The 21,319-nt window shown below is 35.5% G+C and overlaps 1 protein-coding gene across 1 annotated transcript in view; it reads right to left on the bottom strand.

Moving 5' to 3' along the window:
* Window positions 1-20,294, bottom strand: part of LOC134669688 (inverted formin-2) — a 44,979-nt gene extending 24,685 nt beyond the window's left edge. The window contains exon 1 of the mRNA XM_063527367.1: window positions 20,252-20,294. The gene's annotated coding sequence lies outside the window, so the exon portion shown is untranslated. The remainder of the gene's footprint in view (window positions 1-20,251) is intronic.
* Window positions 20,295-21,319: the final 1,025 nt, after the last annotated feature.

The following is a 21,319-nucleotide window of genomic DNA, read 5'->3' as shown; positions in this document are numbered from 1 at the left end:
TCGACGCTGTGAAAGAGGAGCTCTCGACACAATCACTGTGGAGTAAAAATAGCCTCATCACTATTAAAGTGGGGCAAACTTACCCTCAACGCTGTTAAAGCGGAGTTCTCGACACAATTAATGTGGAGTAAAGATAGCCTCGTCACTATTAAAGTGGGGCAAATTTAGCCTCAACGCTGTTAAAGCGGAGCCCTCGACACAATTGATGTGGAGTAATGATGGCCTCTTCACTATTAAAGTGGGGCAAATTTACCCTCAACGCTGTTAAAGCGGAGTTCTCGACACAATTAATGTGGAGTTAAGATAGCCTCTTCACTATTAAAGTGGGGCAAATATAACCTCAACGCTGTGAAGGCGGAGCTCTCGACACAATGAATGTGGAAAATTTTGCCTCGACTTCTCGTTTGTAACTAAATATTTATCCTATATGAATTTTAATTTATATGTGTTATTTAATGTGCAATATCATAAACTCTCCTTTTGTCATTGACTTTTATTTGGTAACACGGTTTATACCGAGTACTTACCTACCTGTTTGATGATCATCTCGTTGCATAGTATACCTAAGTTTCTAAGTACTCACTCTACGTATGTCAATATAATATAATAATATGGTGTTCGCATTCGTAAACAATTTACTGAGCGAACATTGCATAGTGAAATGTTAGTAATATGGTACATATTACTATAATCTTTGGATTTTGTATTAGTCATATAACTGGGTTAAAGTGATTTATCTATTTATAGCTCCGTACTTATTTCATCCGTAATTATTTTATTCTAAAAAGGAGGTAGTTGTAACAAGTGATTTCGTACGGAAGCAAAGATTACTTACTTAGTTGATTTATTACGTAATGAGTTTATAACGCTAAATGAAAATACGATTTCAAATTAAAGATTACTAGCCATGTAAAGTATTGCAAACGAGACTAGACTTGCCGTGCCGAAAAACCATTCATTTGTTGCTCGGCCACGGCGGCCGGCGGCTGTACAAGTAATGTTTTGATTCTATAATTATCATTCAGCGCTTAATAGACATATTAAAATTACTCACCCTAACTTCATCAATCGACACACACACAGACATTTTTAGAGGAACACTATTTTGGCGAAAATACGTGTGATTCGGACTAACACAAAAACATGTAATGACGGGTATCTGCGGAGCGGGGTTAGAGTGGGATGGCGAGGGACGATGGCGTAGTGAGGTAGGGGAACAGCGCGAAATTGTTTTTTAAATATTATATTTCTAAAATGTGTGACAAGGACGGCATGATTCCATGTACTGCTGCTTGTAAATTATATTTGTTGTCTTGGATTTGGATAGGAAGTATAATTATGTTAATGTTATATAAATTTATTATTACATCAATAAAATTCATATGATTTATTCAACAGTTGATATTGATGTAAAACATATAGTTTATACATATGTATCGATCGATATATTAGACAATGACATTCTGCGAATATTCTGAAGCGCTGGTGGCCTAGGAAGCGCTGGTGGCCTAGCGGTGAGAGCGTGCGACTTGCAATCGGGAGGTCGCGGGTTCAAACCCCGGCTCGTACCAATGAGTTTTTCGGAACTTATGTACGAAATATCATTTGATATTTACCAGTCGCTTTTCGGTGAAGGAAAACATCGTGAGGAAACCGGACTAATCCCAATAAGGCCTAGTTTACCCTCTGGGTTGGAAGGTCAGATGGCAGTCGCTTTCGTAAAAACTAGTGCCTACGTCAAATCATGGGATTAGTTGTCAAGCGGACCCCAGGTTCTCATGAGCCGTGGCGAAATGCCGGGATAACGCGCGGAAGAAGAAGAAGAGACATTCTGCGAATATTTATGATACTAAACTAGACTAGAGTTACATAATTAAGTACCTTGACATAAAAAAATACATATATGGTAAATTAATTTGCTGATTTCGTGGAATTAATTTAAATATTTTTAGTTATGTACCTACATATTATTATTTTTGGAGAAGACTGAGCAGGAAAGCGGACCCTGGCGCTAGGCCGGGAAAACGCTAGGTCGAAGAAGAAGATATACCTACATATTATTTCTTTATTTATTACAAGTAAGATAAGATATTCTCACGAGCCGAAACTCTACAAGTTTCGCGACAAGCAAATGAAGTTTTTGTAGCGCCGGGTAAAAAATCAATATAATTGCAATCAATTTTAAACAGTCGGACCACATTATAAAAGAATTTCGCTGACCTACTTGCAGATTCAACTGCAGATTTGTCAAAAATCGTAATATTCCACTTATTTCTTTTTTAAGGACTTTTATTTTCTTTAGTTTCTTTTTTTTCTAGTATATATTTTTAGTGTTCCGTACAAAACTTTGTTTACGGAACACTTATGGGATCACTTCGGTCTTGTTTTTAGTTTCTTATCGACATTAGTTAGAATTTGTCATAGGTATACATATTGTAAACTAAAATTTTACCGCTATCGGGAGCATTTCGCAATCAACCTGCATATTTTCCAAGTGCTCATTATAGATTCGATCTAGATGATGAGCAAAAGAGATTCAATAAGATGACATTGACATTTCATACTATCTCACGACGAGGTGTTTCGATCGAGTGAGATTAAGTCGTTATTTTTAGTTTTAGCTCTTGACTTTTAAAGTGTAATAATCTCCAGTTCTATAACAAACTATAGGCACTGAATCAAATTTAAAGAAGTAGGAAAATACATATACCGTAAAATCAGGTAACTTCACGACTTACAACTATGGTCCAAATTCAAATTCCTGAAAAATATGTACGAGTATAAGTATTGTTCAAATATGTTGAGTATATAATATAGAAAGAGCATTAGTGTATATAAGCTCCAAAATAAATATAATAAGTACAAAATCATAAAGGCTCGTTAAGAATCAACGTTAAAAACTGGACCATACGGTACCTTACAATTAAAAACAAATCTGACTATTTTATTTATAATAATAATAAACTACCTATGCTATGAAATTCGTCGTCCCGTATTCTGCAAAAGTGTGGTCAATCAACTTACCTAATACATAGATACCTACATAACAGACATACACATGATACACAGATAAAGAACTGGTTTAAAAATAACATAAACCAATCAAAACGAGTGCAATTGAAACATAAATATAGCTGTGATCGACATTTTTTGTGGTAACTCAATAACATCTATCAATTGGCTTGATTAAATGTAACCCGCGTTTTAGACACACTCTGACAATGTGGTTTGACAATGTAATGTCAAGGCGAAGACCCGTGATCTCACGATACGATTGATACGTGTGCTACTAACTGTTCTCGATACAAAATCACTATCAGTCTTACAAAATAAGCCTATGGATTAGGTTAGTATAAACTTTGTTCGATGGTCTACTGCGTTTTATTTCTTTATTTCACAAAAAATACATAGAGTCAGACTAAGAAAAGTCTGCAGCGGATTTGATAGCCCAAGCAGTGCAAGTATTATTTTAAACGTCAAACTTCTATGCAATTATGCCGTATAAATAACAATGGCACTGCGAGAGCTATTAAAATCGCTGCAGATAAACCTCTTATTCGATTGAACTATGAAAATACGTAGTGGCAGTCCTACGCCTACTCAGGTACCCACCGAAAAGGCGGCCCAGAGTAAAAGCCGTATTCGAACAATGAGATACGTCAAATACTAGATATTGAAACGATATGGATTAGATATGTCAACAAGTGTCAAAAGTGACGTTTTTGTTTGAAGGAATGTCAATTTTGACACTTGTTTGACACTGACATATCTACTCCATACCGTTTCAATATCTAGTATTTGACGTATCTCATTGTTCGAAGACGGCTGTAAGTATAGATGGACACTACAAGTACGAGTAGGTACGAGTATGGTAACATCCAAATCCGAACGTTTTAGGACTGTTCGGAGACACCGTTCCTTAAATTCCACTATATTAAATCTTACGTCATCTAGCTCTAACAATTATTTACACGTATTCATTTCAGTTAGATGCCTTGTTGCATTTATTCGCTTTATATATGTACCTACTTACATATATTATAAAAGCAAACGAAGTATTATGAAGGTATAAGACATTTTAAAATATTTTCTCTGGCATTTAATGGCAAGCAAACGTTTCACTAAAAGACCTTTACGAAATTGAATACCTCGCATACCGAATACTTTTTATTACAATATATCGGCAAATATTTAATATTATTGCTGCTATAATTTTTATTAGCATTATCACTTTGATTTTATACGAGTTTTGATTCCACTCTGGGCTTGATTTTATTGTTATGATAATTGTTTGGCACTTTGATCTCACCTTGGCGTTTTTTTACCGAAAGTATAGACAGTTATGAAATCGTGAGTTTCATTTGACATTTAAATAAAGATAGATAGATAAGCAGGGTTAACGACATATTTTATAAAATAACTACAAATTCAAATAAATATAATACAACAAACTTAATAAAATAGAAATTAAAGGTGTCTAACATCACGAAATGGACCTGCCTAACTCAGCATAATGCTTAACCTCTAGGTACTTTCGATAAAAACTTGTCAAGACATTTTGATTTGTTAAAATAGATTAAAAAACAATGGAATGGAAGCCATTTCATAAGTCTATAGGCGGCTAGAGGTGACAGTTAAAAGCCAGTCCTCAGTAAGGGTTTGGTGAGTTCGTTTCGAGATCTAGTAGTAACTACATGTATAATATTGTGAAATTATACTGCGAGCACGCGTGCAAAGGGCAGCGAAGGGACGAATATCAATGAATCATGTTTAGACCGATAGAGATGCAAGCTTGATTTGATTTGGTATCATGAATATGGCCTTGATAAAAAGTATGATCCTAAATCCCAGATAAGGTCTGGAAGGTTGTATGGTGTGCCTGCTCCGTAATATTATGCAGCAGTTTTTAGAATTATTCGATATGCTGTTCTTAAACGATGAACGAACGAACATAATATACATGATGGTCCAGACTTTACCTAAAATGAAATAATATTATTCCATTATGTAGATCAGATGATAGTTTAGATGCTATAAATAAAAATCGCGGTACTACCGGATAATGTTTTTTTTGACAATATAATATAATTTGACCAAGTTTTAAATAGGTTGCGATGACAATTTCTGCTGCCGTTTTTCAACTCCTAGGGTGTGGCAACTGAAGTTCGCGAGGGTTCATTACACATCATTACACACCACTTTACGTATTATTCCCCGGGATGCCATTGGTCATTCAAATCTGTTCCTAGCTAGCGGGCTAATTTATTGATTTTTATATTTGAAAACATGATATAGGTTTTTACCAATTTTGAAGTGCAGGGTTGAGTCAAATAATTAGAGAAAGTATAGATGACATTAACACGATTTCAACATTATACCACTCAATGATCAAAGTGTGAAAACTGAGAAGAAATTTGAAGAGAGACAAAGACGAGACAGATCCGCTGCTAATGGAAACTAAAATAGACTCGAAGATCGGTAGAAAACATAAGTTAGCAAGAATATCAACTATTCCAAATATGTCACGTACAACAAAATAACTTAAAACGCCATTTAATTTGTCCAGAACTTGTGGTCCAATAAATACATCAAGGAAAAAAGCAAATAAACATAAATCGTTCGAGATAAGTTGGAAACTTGGAAATAAGCCAACTATTGTCGCCGTGTATCAAATGGAATTCCTAAATTTCATCCATTATCGCCCTTGTAAGTCAGCCGAATCATATTGGGAAAGTTATGCCGGGTGTGGTGCAAGGGATTAGCGTACGGAATGTGTTTTACCCAACTACTTTACTTATTATTTATGAGACTCTAGAGTGTCCCACTGCTGGGCAAAGGCTTCCCTACTTTCCACGTCTTCTGGTTTTGACCTGTCTCTCACCAGGAGGCAGGAGGTGTTTTTCCATTGTAATAATAGTTTATGAATTTGATTCAAATTTGTTATGGATATGACCCGTTACTGTCATAAATATTTCTCGTTGAAGGAAATCCTTAGTTATTACAATTATAATATATAGGTACGTATGCCTCCTTTAGCAGTTCATTTTTAGTAATAGGTAATGTTTTATTTTAGAGACAAAGCAAAGTAATTAAACAAAAAAAAATGGTGTTTTGCCCCACTGGACTCTTGAAAGATATTAACTTGGGTGGATCTAAGTTCCTGGAGCCTTTCTGTGTCTGGGGGTTCCTGGAATCCTTTTATCGCAATTTTTGCTCCTAGTCCTAAACCCTGACATTAATAACGACAAACGTATATATCCGCTAGATTCTTGTCGTAAACACCAAACCCAACACAGTAGGCTTGTCAGCCCACGCACCGCGTCCACTCAGCGATCTACTAACATTCGCGAACATTTGTCTGCCTGTCTGCCTGTCCTAACTAAATGCCACTTCGCGCGAAAATACCTGAGTTTCGAAATTTTATCACTTAGTTTTAAAACAGCTTAAATTCGCCGCAGTATTTGTGGTATTAGCCTTTTTGGGAGTTAGTACTTTATGTATTAACCTGGTCTTTCTAAAATGTTACTTGTAGGTGATTTTGTACAATTATGGTTGATTTAATTTGTCCTTACAAGCTTAAGTACTTTTGTGGATTGTTTAACTGTCGTTGGGAGATTTAGGCTTCGTTTAATATCTATTGTTGATTTCAACAAATTCAAAAGTTTTTACGCCAAGATAACCTTATTTTAAGCCCTATTTAGGCAATTCAAAACATTTTTAAACACTTTGAAGCATCTTTATCTATCTAGGCAGTATGTGACTCACCATCAGATTAGGGTAAAAAAATAACAAATCATTTTGCGACATTGACACCTATTTGTTTTTATAGCAAATGATTGATTACTTTGACTTTTAAACTTAAAATAAGTACTTGGGGAGATATAAAAATTACCGGGTTACCTTGTATAACGATCTTTAAATAATATAACAAAAATAAAGTCTTGTCTTTCTTCTTACGAAGTCATATACCTGGAGCAGAGAATCTTCAAAATGAAGATATATTTTTTTCATACCAATACCTACTATAGTTGTTTGAATTCCATATAGATCTCAAGAATCGCCAACACAACAAGATGTGAATCTCCGTTCCCGCAACCCCGGTGGTTCTAAGAAGACAGAGTTCCGGGCGTTCCGGCGATGCTGAATGGACCCGATGACACCTGAGAGTGTTCCGGAGAACTGCGCGTAAGCATGAATCGCATGAATTTTATTGCATCTCAACATTATAATGCAATTATTTATACTTATGTGCATTTCAAGTTCCTAGGGGACCGTCAAATCTGAGGGCTTATCGCGAACACGTTAGCAAATTGCAGGCATCTTTCTCTAATTACGCCTTAATTGGAGTAAAAGAAAGATGCCTGCAATTTGCGAACTTCGGTGTTCGCGGTAGACCCTCTGGCGTCTGGCAACGGAATAGTAACAACATGAACATCAACAACAACAATAACATCAACATCTTCAGCATCTCCTAATGATGCCTCCGACGTGTCGAATTTTGTACCTACTATTTATTCCACAATAAGATGGTGAAAGCATAAATGCTTGTATTTACTTAAATAGGAGCTCATATTATCTCGCGAATTAGCAAAGTTTTTTTTGCAAAGGGTAACAAACAGCATATAATTACACATACAATAAAAAAAAAATAGTTTCCACTTATGGATAACACAATATATGTATTTAATTTAGTAGGTAAACCTTTATTTAATTACTTCTATACCGGCATTTAGTAGGAATATGGATATAAACCTGTACCTACGATGTGTGATAAATTCGACATAGTTATGACCTTATCACATTATTTCTGCATACCTAAGACATTGCGTTCACAACGATTAGTAGTCGTAGGTACTATTTCGCAACTCGTCCCAACTTCCATTTTTTTCTCACCGACACACGTCAAAGTTACAAAATGCCGATTTGATACCTTAACTCAATGACGGTGCCCACGCGTGGCCTTGCCACTGATTGTGCTGATCGATATATTATAAATGTACCTACTCTGTACACCCACGGTAACACAACTAGAGATGCGGCTCATATCATTTTCGGCGAACATTATTACTAAATCGCCGATTTTCGGCAATCTAGACGTACGTTGGAAATGGCTCATATAAAAAAAAAGTCTAGAAAATAATAACGGACAAGTGCTAGTCGGACTCGCCCACCGATGGTTCCGTACTTTTTACTATTTGTTGTTATAGCGGCAACAGAAATACATCATCTGTGAAATTTTCAACTGTCTAGCTATCACGGTTCGTGAGATATAGCCTGGTGATGGACGGACGGACGGACGGACAGCGGAGTCTCAGTAAAGGATCCCGTTTTACCCTTTGGGTACGGAACCCTAAAAAGACCGTAACAAAAAGTCGGGATGAATGGGATGGATAAGTTAAAATCTCTAGACAACCATCAGGTCATCATCATGGTCATTACTCATTAAGCGTAGGTCAAACCTGATTAAATAATGATATGTTTTAACAATCACTTCAATACGTACACTCAATGACTATAATTACATCACATAATGGAATTAAAAGATAAGATTAATTCAATCATAGTAAGCAATTGATCTAACCTAATCGACCTTCGCCTTTCACACCCTGTCATCATTACAGATAACAATACTTAAATAAATTTATGGCGTGTCATTGTCTAGGTAATGGATAAATCAGAACCAGACACTTTTAATGTAGAAAAGAAGCTATAGGTAATCAAAAATTAAATTTACAATTGCCACACAATTTATATGCCGCATTCGACCGCTTTTTTGGCTTAGTTGCTTGCGAGAATGGTGACCCTAGAAACAAAACTCAAGAAGGGCTTATTACAAGCTTTTATTTAATTTTACTTTCACCTGTCCCGTTGTCTGTCTGTAATCAAATCTTGCAAGTTAAATTTGATCCACTGCGCGGTTTCCGATTGAGCTGAAATTTTTCATACATATGTAAGTCGGGTGACAATGCAATATTATGATACCATCGAGCTGATCTGATCGAGAACTCTGTGATAAAACAACACAACCCAATTGTGATTGGGGTTTTTAGAATTGTCTCGATGATTATTAGTTGCCTGGAAAGAAATGTACAGTCAGCTATAAAAGCTTGTACCAAAAATGAAATTTTTGCAAAAAACTTATTTTTTATGACGAGCACAAATAATCTCTACTTTACAGATGTTATGGATGTCTATTTAAGTAATTGGGTATTCTGAATAATTTAATTTCACGTCCTGTTCTCGGCTAAAAGTTACGGCTCTACCAGTTGACCAATTATAAGGATTAAATTTAAATCCTAAACAGCAAAAAACTTGAATTAAGTGCCATCAGTAAAGTAAAAAGTTAATGCAGTGACTGGGTGGGCAAAGGCGTTAAAATGTATTTAATTGAAGTAATAAATGTTTTACAAATAATAGGAAGGTAAAAAACTTATTTGCGTTAACATACATGCTAAACAATATCTTTAGTTGTAGGTATTTAAAAATGGTCAATTGATTAAGTACTATTTAATTTACTTTATATTGTCAAGTTTGTATGGGTAAGCTTAAGTTTTGTTCGTAGTTAGAAAAAAACCCTAATACAATAGGTACCTAATACCTATTACCTACTCATTGTCAGTCAAATTTTAGTAAAATGGTTTTAATCACCTCAAGGTTTAGTATCCGTCTAACTTAATGACAAGACATTTAAGGAACTGAATACTTTTAATTCTTCATTTTATTTAGCAACAATAGAGAAAACTTAACCACCTCGTTCGTTGGTTACTAAAATCACCGTTTTATGACATTTATGAATATCTTTCATGCAAAATTGATGATGTACTCATTTAAATAAATTAATTGTAATAAATAAACATGTATACTTACTACGACAGAAGTATTAATAATTAATAAGTGTAATATACGTATAAGAATATCTACAATGATATTTCAAATTTTATGTAATCTTTGACGTGTAACCTTGTTATCAATAAATTTTCATTTTCATTTAAATAGTGTACCTACTTACATAAGTATCTGCAGACAGACGAGATCAATGACACCGATGCAACCAATTTTTCTTAATATATGTAGTATAAGAACTTATATTTTTCCACAATCTAAAGGTCGTTATATCTACGTATAGTGGTACCTATATTATATTTTAGGCAAAGCGGTAGCATCGATTTAGAGACCTTTACAGTACTCTACCCTTGCATTTTTACTTAATTTAAGTATAACACCCAATTCAAAAGTAACCATTTTCGGTCAATTTCAAGAAGTGTCTACTTACTGTGCATATTTTAATAACTAAAAACTAAAAGCTTACTCTAGGACAGAGTCGTTAAAGACATAAAAGAGTAAACAACTACGTTACCAAAGTCCCTTAGGCAAGTTAAGCACTAAACCCAACCTTGTCACAAGGTCGAACATTCCCGAACACATACTCGTACGAATCCAACTCTTACACCGACCAGTTTTAATATGACCTGCGACCACAGTCATATACTATATCTAGAATGATGCTTAAAGTGTGTACAAGGGAAGCCATCACGTACTGGCATCAAATTTACAAAGGTAACCACTGTTGAGATTCTATTTATAGTAGCCTAGATACGCTTGGGTTTTGGGTACCTAATACCTATACATTCAAATAGGTATGTACCCAAAACCCAAAAGTACCAAAAACGTATCGTTAGCGGACTGGACAATACGAAAAGCTGCATTCCTGAGATACGGTGGGTTTTATTTTGATAAAAAATCAAACATATTATTCTGGATTCAATAATTTCAAAAACACTTCTCTTCATTAAAATTTTCCTCACACTTTTGATCGTTGATTAGGTACTTAACCAATTTAGCTCGCTACCTAGGAATTTTGGTGCATTTTTTAAATGACATTAAAGGCCCTGCACCCGGCACCCGTAGACGAATCGCCTGACGGTAAGTAATTACCGCCACCCATGGACACCCGCAAGACCAGTGAGGTTGCAAGTGTGTTGCCGGGGAGTAAGTACGCTCTTTTCTTGAAGGTTTGGACGTCGTATCGTTCCGGAATAACCGCGGGCGACAGTAGTTCATTCCACAGCTTAGCAATACGAGAATACGCTTATACTGGTTTGCAGAGCAGTTTGACTTGCCAGTTGTAAGTAATACTCAAGGTCCCACATTTTTGGGCAGACAAGTAAGACGGGTGTCGCCCTTACCATTCACCTTGCTTCCTTAAAAGTGGCCATTTTGTTTGTTTGATCCTCGGCCTGTACGAGTAGATAAGGTTGAGGTCGGGTGACGAATCGGGAGATATTGTGCTTTTACGTCCTTGTAAAGGTCGTTTTATTTTTAAGAAGCAAATTTACTGGACTATTTTTATGATATCCGAGGCAAACGAGCAGGCGAATTGCCTGATGATAACCAATTACCGTCGCCTATTCAGAAACATTGTCTAGGGCGACTGGTCTAGATAGTTTTTAGGATTACGGACCCAAAGGGTAAAACGGGACCCTATTACTAAGACTCTGCTGTCCGTCCGTCCGTCCGTCTTTCAGCAGGCTGTATCTCACGAACTGTGATAGCTAGACAGTTGAAATTTTCACAGATGATGTATTTCTGTTGCAGCTATAACAACAAATACTAAAAACAGAATAAAATAAAGATTTAAGTGGGGCTCCCATACAACAAACGTGAATTTTGACCGAAGTTAAGCAACGTCGGGCGGGGTCAGTACTTGGATGGGTGACCGTTTTTTTTTCCCTTTTTTTTTGCATTATGGCACGGAACCCTTCGTGCGCGGGTCCGACTCGCACTTGCCCGGTTTTTACCTATTGAACTTATTTGCTTTGGCTGAAGGCTGACTGGTAGAGGAAGTATTATAGCATTAAGTTCGCCGTTTATGCAATGTAGATTATATCAATAAATAGAGCTAACAATTTTGATTAAGAAAACACAAATAAAAGATAGTCTAAGACAGTTTAAGTGTTTTTGTACAAATACCTAATGACAGTAAAAAAGAGAGAGAGAGAGAGAGATGAGAGAGAGCAGGCTTAGAAAGAGTCTTAATACTTAACTTAGATTCTAAAGTCTGCACCGACTTAGCAAGCGATGGATAGTGTATAAGCACCACTAATTAAGTCAATTTCCTATTCAAATATGACGCTACACTTTGTCGGTAGAGTTAGCTTATAAACGAAAACTAAATTATATTATGCAAGTCTCTAGTCATTCATTGCCTAAATCCTAAGTCCCCAGATTCGAACCTAGGCCAACCGGTAGGGACCTAGCGAGACAGCGGTTCAGAGGTCGTGCGCTTTCACTGCGCGCGCACCGAATGGGGAAAATTGAATATCGCTTGCAAAACGCCATGTTTCGGCGTTGCGATCTCATGGACAAGCTAATTTGAATCGTGTTAGAAAGATGTAAGGCTGAAAACCAAATGTTGTTTGTGGGACGTCACGTTTTGGCGTTACGGTCTGATGTACTGGCTAATTTCAATCTTACTGCAACGTTGTAAGGCTTAAAATGGATAATCGCTTACGAAACGCTAAGTTTTGGAGCTAGACGTGTGAGGTCTGCAGAATTACATGCAAATTTGATTTATATTACAACAATGTAAGGTTTAAAATGTAGGTGTGAACTTAGAATTTGCATATACATAACATGCAATTTTAAGACGTTTAAGGAAATTGATACTTATATTTCACAGTTAAAGTTCACGTGGAGTTAATGTATGTAGACATCCAGAGAAAATACGATAGTAATACTTAGACAACTTGATAAAAATCTTGCAACACAATCACAAAAGAATAGGTACCTGCCATAATTTATCAAAAACCTATAGATCTATATAAAATATTCGTTGTTTAAACACATACCTACTCATGTCCATGATCTACTTCGTATTAAAATCTTCTACTTTATCTTTAGTAACAATACCTGAAAATCTTTTTTTTTTAATAAATAAGGAATGAAGTACGTTTCTCAGATTTTTTAAATTTCCTTTGACTCTTTATGGTGTAGTTGAGCCCATGCAGAAACTAACCTGATGTAGAGATAATTAATCAAAACATTTAATTTACAATTATTTAATTTACGACATCTATTGTCGAGTAGCAGTACTGATAATTCCGCTACTTGACGCTAGATGTCGACTATGAAAATAATAGGCATTTGGGTAACAAAACGGATGTATGGAGAGAGCACTCTATACTTCCTTATTTCCCTATGATTGTATTGTTGTCTTAAACGAAGCAAAGTAGCCTTTACAATGCCATTTCGATACATGTTTTTAATATTTTCCCTTTACGAATGGCACTAAAAATAAGTACGTCCTATAAATATAAGTTGGAACTTGATAACAAAACATACAAGTTTTTGTCTCAGCGAATCGCTTCCTTGGTGCGACGACCGTCACACGATATGTCTGTCTGTTCGGATCAACTTGATGGAAATTAATATGTCTGCTCTGTATTAGGGGTCTTTGCTTTGTTTTAGTGTGTGTGTATAAATATCACATTAATTGCTGTAAGTAGTAGAGATTCTTCTGTTTGGGCTCAACATATTTAAAAAAAATGTCGCTTGTCTACAATAAAAGTTAACTACTCTGGTACATAATACAATTTTTTTTTAACTCCCGGCAATATTTTCCGATGTGAATACCTACGTAGGTATTCAAATACCGAGATGAGTATCGGTCGCAAACGTTATGCTTAATAAAAAAGAACATATAAATTAAATAAAAAATCAATAAATCGTTTAATATGGCACGAATGAAATTCGAGACAATACGAGTAGGTATATCATAATTTTTAATGGCAAATGGGGAACAATATCAATGTGATTTATATTACACATTTAAAACTACTAAATCTTAATTAGATGCATCTAGATCAGTTTGTTTTTATGTCCACTTACTCTTGATTTGTGGCCAAGACAAACTTAAAAGTTTATATTTTATATTGTAACGGAACCTTTTAAAAGGCGTTATGCAAAATAAACCAGTTTGATTTATTATTTATTACTATTTTGGCGCCTTCGCGGATCAAGTTACCGACCCGTTGTGGCTAATGTCTAACTAACATGTCACAGCAGGGAATAAAAAACTGTATCCTTATGTTAAAAATGTTTGCGATATTTAGTCTAGTTATCGCCCTTATCGAGATTGTATTTGACAGCAGTACTACTTAGTGTTGACAGTTGTTTTTTTAATCACAACCTATACACCGTGTTTTTTGATTTCCGTTAATTTCAAGGGTGCATTCCTGAGCTTAAATTGAGTAACTTTCTCAAAGACACCGATATTCTAATTAACTCCATTTCGGAGATATTCAATTATTATTTTTTTTCCTATAAGGCCTCTACAACCGTGTACACTTGCCTTAGGGCCGGTTTACATATTGATTAGTGTTTAGAATGAGTTCATACATTTGCTCCTAAACTAAAGTACAATCTCGGTCGATCGATGTTCGGAGAAATGACATTGATATGTGACAGATTTCAATTGTTTGGTTGAGTTCAATGTACCTAATACCCGTGTTACAACAACGCTATATGCTACATTTAATAACTTTTTAATCTTAATTTAAAAAAAGCATAAGTAATTTTTTTTGAAAATTATCTATGCCAATTAGTTCTCTTAAACGTACTTAACCATACCCCGAAGTTAACGGAATTCAATAAAAACACGGTGTATAATTAATTTATAATAATTATATAGAGTCCGTCTAAACAAAATTTGCACCTTACATTAACATCAATTTGCATAGAACTTTGACATTATCGATGACATTGCCATACTCAGTAAAATGCGAATATTATGCAGCGTTAGCTCTTGGTTCTACTATGGGCTGATACGATACCGATCCGTCAGTGCCAATAGTGAAGTTTTTGGTTTAACTTATATCTCTCGCTCACAGATAGGTATCGTATCGGTGTGACATTTTATACCTAAGCATTGTTCGAATTGGTCCGTTTAGTAACAGTTAAAGTGTCATTCTATGGAACTTGTTAACTATGTAAACAAAAGTCACTACATAGTAAATTCATCAATTTTTTTACATAGTTAGCAAGTTCCATGGAATGACACTTTACTTATTAAGTACATGTATAGAGAAACGTTATTAGTTAGCTTTCAAAAAACGGATCCCGGGAGTAGACCTACACATAGACGTAGGTGGCCATCCCATCGCAATACATACTGTTTAAGGTATCTTCGAACCAGCTTCCGGCCGACACAGACCTTGAAACCGGTACATTATGCAAGCACACGGCTGACAGCTAGCCTACATATCACGGGTAAAGAGCTGTCGGTACCAGAAATAAATTTAATGCAGTCTTATTGCATTTGAAACGGTTAATTTGACAAGTCTCTATGAATTTACGATTATTATTAGAAAAAGATGTAATCTAACAAAACTTCCGTGAGACACAAACATATTAAATTTTTTCTTCTCTATCCGGCACGACTGAGAATTGAATTCACAATGTTTGACCGTCACACACTATATATAATGAAAGGTTAGCTTATATCAGCAAACTACTACCTTAAATCCTTAAGCTGGCTCATTTTACTTAAAGGCGACATTCCTTTATTTTTAAAAAGAAACAAAACTGCAGTAAAAGATTTTTTTTAAATTCGCTTGTTTCGACCGGGAATCGAACCGAGTAAAACTTCCAAAAAATAAACACTCGCTATTTTTTTCTACTAGTCGATACAGTTAATGTTAATGATAATATTTCTCCAAGAAACATTAGGTCTTACACTCGTCTGTCGTACAAAATATAAAATCGAATAAGTTCTTAGTTCTCAAGATTATTTTTAGACAAGTAAAATTGAAGCAAAAACAAAAATCTTTAGTTGTAGCGGAAGCAATTATAAAGTTGACCCAAAAATTTATTATTAAGCTATGAGCTTCATCACATATGTTCCTTGAGTAATTCTAAGCATTTCAAGCCTGGGAAGCAATAAGAAATGTGCGTCTACTTGGATTTGTAATGGATTAAAACTTTCAACCCCTTTTTAACCCTTAACCCTGTTAGGGGATGAATTTTACAAAACGCTGAAATTACTTTTCCTGTATTTTAATAATATCCCCAAATACAAAGATTCAAGTCCCGCGTTCGAAAAATTTATTGATATCCATACAAACTTTCAACCCCCTTTTCACCACCTTAGGGGATGAATATTCAAAAACGCTGAAATTAGTTTTCTTGTATTTTAATAATATATCGTTTTACGCAGTTTCAAATTCCTAGCTTAAAATAAAACTTGAACCCCATACAAACTTTCATCCCCTTTTTAACCCCCTTAGGGGTTGAATTTCTCAAAATCGCTTCTTATCTCTTGTACACTTTATAAATGTAATCTAGTGTGCAAATTTCAACTTTCTATCTTTTGTAGTTTCGGCACCGCGTTGCAAAAATCTTCAACCAAAATTTTCACCTTTTTACGTTTTTCTTGTAAAATTACTATGAAACTGAAAAAAAACAAATATCAGCAATGAATTCTACGTCTTTGGTTTATACGAAAATGATACCAAACTTGCCCTAGTAGCCACCAGGATCAGAATAGATTTTTTTTAAAGATGACCCCACCCTCCCCGACTAGACGCACGCTTCTTTTTGCCTCCCAGGCTAGAAATGCTTAGAATTACTCAAATATCAGATGTGATGAAGCTCATAGCTTAATAAAAAATTTTTGGGTCATGTATGGCAGCGTTACATAACTGATTCCAGTATTGCATTTTTGTTTCTTATTAAAAATAAAGGATTGTCTCCTTTAAGTAAAATGAGGCAGCTTAGATTAGAAGGTAGATTCCCTCCAGGGCCCGACATATCTTTCCACACTGTATATGCAAATTCCATGAATATATGTTTCTAAACATTATGCAACGGACCTGCAATATTTTCATAAGCCCATGTCATTTATTTTCATCGGTCGTCATAGGCATCAGTAAACGTGTCGTGGATGACACATGCCTCACTAGCCGCACTTGGGCAGGCTGTAGATGGCCACAACGACGCATTGTCTATGCCCTGATTATGGTTCAGGGCTGGCAATCCTTGGTTAGAAAGATCCTGGATTAAAGGATGACTCACGTTAGACCCGGCCGTGCCCGGGCCGAGGCGTTCGATATGTCATTTTCTTTGACGGCTGATCGATGATCACTTTCCATAGAAAACGAAGTGGCGGAAGCTTCGGCCCTGCCCCGGCCCGGTTTAGTGTGAGTTATCATATCATTACTCTGTAAAAAATGTCGACTTTTATTTTATATAGCACAGAGACATATACTTGCAAGCACATTTTTAACTATGATATGCTCTCCTTATTTTTACACACAAAATACACAATACACATGTCTGTCTAAGTACCTAATATGAAAATACCCTTAGGGCACGAATCCCTTAAAAAGGGAAGCAACTCTATCGAGAGATAGAAAGACTTGATGTACTGTCGAATACTTCGAATAGTCAAAGGCAACTTGAAAAAGCTCCACGTAGTATTCTCAAAAAACGAGCACCGTCAACCCTAGACTCGAACCGGAAGCCGCTACTTCAAGTGCGGCGGATGCGCGCATTGTACCACACGCCTATAGGTTGATGACATTAGGCCTGCGTATGCGTCGGACTAAAAACAGTAGGATTATTAAGCAGGGTGCCACAAGGCAGACTTCTGGGTCCTGATTTTTTCATTTTATATTCATCCCTACGCATTGTACTGGACGCCTATTTTTTGATGATTTTAGGCATGCGTACGCGTTGGATTCAAAACAAAACAGCAGGATTATTAAGGAAGGTGCCGCTGGCTACAATACTAGGCCCTGATTTCTTCATCTACTATAAAATTAATTGTACCTCATGTTTACAGGTTGATGATATTAGCCCTGCAACTTGCAACTGCAAGGAGGTAGGATTATTCAATAGGCTGGCTCTGGGCGCACTTCTTTATCCTGATTTCTTTTACGTCACTATTGATTATTTTTACTACATTAGATACTTATTTCCAACTGATTTTACTAAACTGTTTCCGAAATTTCGAAAGCAATTACCTAATAGTTGCTTAGAAGGATGTTAATGTTCTTCCATTTCTCTAATTAAGCAATTAACTAATTAAGCAAACATCACTAATTCCCCGTAAACATGCAGTAGGAGCCACTAGTAGGATTACGTAAATTTACTACGTTCTTTTACAAATTGATTGGGGATGCTGCCAAATAAATTGAATTATTGACAATAAAACGCTGTTACTTAATTTCGTATTAAATTTAAGAGAAAATGGGACTACAATTTTCAAGTTGTGTATCGATTTATGAAGAAAAATCTCCTTCCCGAAACAATCTGGCGCACGAAACTAGGCGAGGTACCGAGGTATTTTAAAACGATGTAAGTACATCACGTGACAAATAATATATTGTGATTCAAGACAGGTGCTTGGAAGGTCCTTACTAATCCTTACTAATATATTATAAATGTGAAAGTAACTCTGTCTGTATGTCTGTTACCTCTTCACGCTTAAACCGCTGAACCGATTGACATTAAAGGTATAGATATAGTTTGAAGCCCGAGGAAGGACATAGAATAGTTTTCATCAATTATCCCTCGCAGACTGCAGGAAAATAAGGTATAAAATAATAATCACATAATCTGTCGACTTTTAAAAGGCCATTTCAACATCAATGGTTATATAGTTAGTAGACACGGAATCCGAAAGACAAATACCACAATACATCAGCATCCATCTTGTCCACAACTCCACATCAAGGAAGCGAACAAGCCACATTATACGACATATAAGGCACAAACATGTCCGTATAATACCCGCTGTAAACTTAAGTAATGTAACTACCATTTATGTCAGACTTGTATATAACGACTGTATTTATTTCCTTAAATGCGTTACCGGACGCGATAGAAAGCTATGTTTTAGAGCTAGTTTTTTTTATTTTTTCTATATTGTGAGTGCGTTCCCTGCACTTTATTTCTCAATTATTATTTCAGTTCAATAAGGTCTAGCTGTGGTGACCAGAGGGCTGGTCACTATTTCGCACAGCGCATAAGTATCGCCATTCAGTGATGAAAATTACGGCCAGCCTTCGCCTTATGGGCACCTAGCTCGTTAACGGCGATCTGGGCCAAAGTTTTGATCTATAAGTTTTTGTACATAGTAAGTTTTATTATGTTTTTTAAGTTTTACTTTGTTATCAAAAAAAAAAATATAAATTTTAAAATTAAATGTCATTTTTTAATATACATACATTAAGTAATTAAGGATGCAATCATGACAATGAGTTGTGTTATTGTCTCTTCACCCTTGCTAAAACCACACAAGTGGGAAACAGAAGTTTTACATTAAACAGTCTGATATCTATAATCCTCTTAGCCACTCAAGAAAACAAATACATGAAGTAGCATAAGAAAAACAATAAATAAAATAATATAAGTGAGCCATTGTTCTGTGGCGATAAAACTATAGGATCACCAGTGAACAATTTCTTAAACGCTGCTCAGACGATCAACCGTGCTTGACGAGCATGTAGGCTTGACAATTAAATCGAGATGGATCTTTACCACCCAGCTTGAAGCGATGTTTAAGCATTCATGCGTGATTGAAGAAGCTTGACAAAAATGTTGATTTACGTCAATCCGTTGAATTTTAGTTGTAATTGTTTTTTTTATGTATTCATTATTTTGTTTGTATGTAATATGAACATATGTAAATATTTACGTTATTTTATTGAACGACATTGACATGACATGTGTAAAAGACAATTAACTATTTCTTCTACGGCCGTAGAGGTTTGAGGTTTCATAGCACAAAAGAGGTAACAGATTTCAAATAGTACATCAGTCTAGCCAACAAGACAATGGTTGATATGATAGATAGAAACTCATCCAAACTTAAACAATGTATGGAAATCACGAGGCATTTCGTAGCATCTGTCATCCCGATACAACGGTTGTTTTCGTTTGGCGTTTGACGATGTATGATTATCGTACCACTAATTTAAACTTTCATGATTTTTAAACATTATTAAATTGCACAATGGGACTTACTCGCATATTTAAGTTTGAGATTTACCTCCGTTGGGCAATTTAATTATGATTGTCATCTTGATTAATGACTAATCTTTACTCTGGTATAATATACGTATGTTACACTATGTTCGTCAAGCATATTGCTTGATCGTCTGAGCGCCACTTTACTGATTAGAATACATTTTTGGTGCAGCTAGCATTGTTGTGTTGGAATGCAGTGAGCCTGTTATGTAAGAATACTTACGATTATCTGTGGAATGTCATTAGGAGATCTGGAACAAAAAAGGACTAATTAGCGTAAGATGAAAACACAGGGTTTAGGAAACAAGATCTGTAACTAAACGCGATGAATAACTACTCTCATGGACTATATATAGCTAGAAGAAGACAAAAAAAAGTTTAATTACTAATTTTGAAATTACTTTAAGTGCTGTAATCCAGTAGGTAATTAAACCTTTGCGCACCTCTAAATTTGCACATGTCCTAGAGTATATTAAATCTAATAATAATATTACTTATATAATACTTTTAAACGAGCAATTCTTGTTTATTTATATAGGTATATATATTTCGGGGATCTCGGAAACGGCTCTAATGATTTCGATGAAATTTGCTATATGGAGGTTTTCAGGGCGATAAATCAATCTAGCTAGGTCTTATCTCTGGGAAAACGCGCATTTTTGAGTTTTTATGTTTTCCGCTCCGTAAAGCTCGGTCTCCCAGATATTAACTATTTAATTTAAGGAAACTAGTGCCAGACATAGCGAAATATATGTTAGTTAAATGTTCATGTCACATTGCTTGTTATTAGTGAATGTCGTTTTAATATGAGAGCGTAAGTTCGATTGTATGGCGGCGGCTAAGTTAGTGTGAATGCATACCTGTATGTTCAAATTAAAGTAACTTATGATATGATATAAAATACTTGAGATTTTTCTCATTCTTGACACTGAGTTGAAATTAATAAATAATAATACATAGCAAAATATAATAATATTGGCACTTAACCTAGGCCTACCAACACAAACAAATATATGCAGAAAATATAATTCCTGGAAACGTCTAAAAATAGCCTATCCGCATCCCTTATAAGGCACAGCAGGCGGCGGCGTGTCAAAGCGGCGCCTGCGCTCCGCCACCCTTAATAATGAACTATTTACATTGTAAAAACGACTTATATCATTTGTACTTTATTTCGAAATCAAACCTTAAATTGATGTACATAAAGTTCATTTTACAGGCGCAGTATGTATGAGTTAAGATCTTTTGAAATTGGATCTTTAATCTGTGTGATTATACCGATTTGTGTATA

Source organism: Cydia fagiglandana, chromosome 1 (assembly GCF_963556715.1).
Source record: "Cydia fagiglandana chromosome 1, ilCydFagi1.1, whole genome shotgun sequence".
Lineage (NCBI taxonomy): Eukaryota > Metazoa > Arthropoda > Insecta > Lepidoptera > Tortricidae > Cydia > Cydia fagiglandana.
Note: the sequence above shows the minus strand (reverse complement) of the source record. Positions and strands in the feature narration are given on the sequence as shown.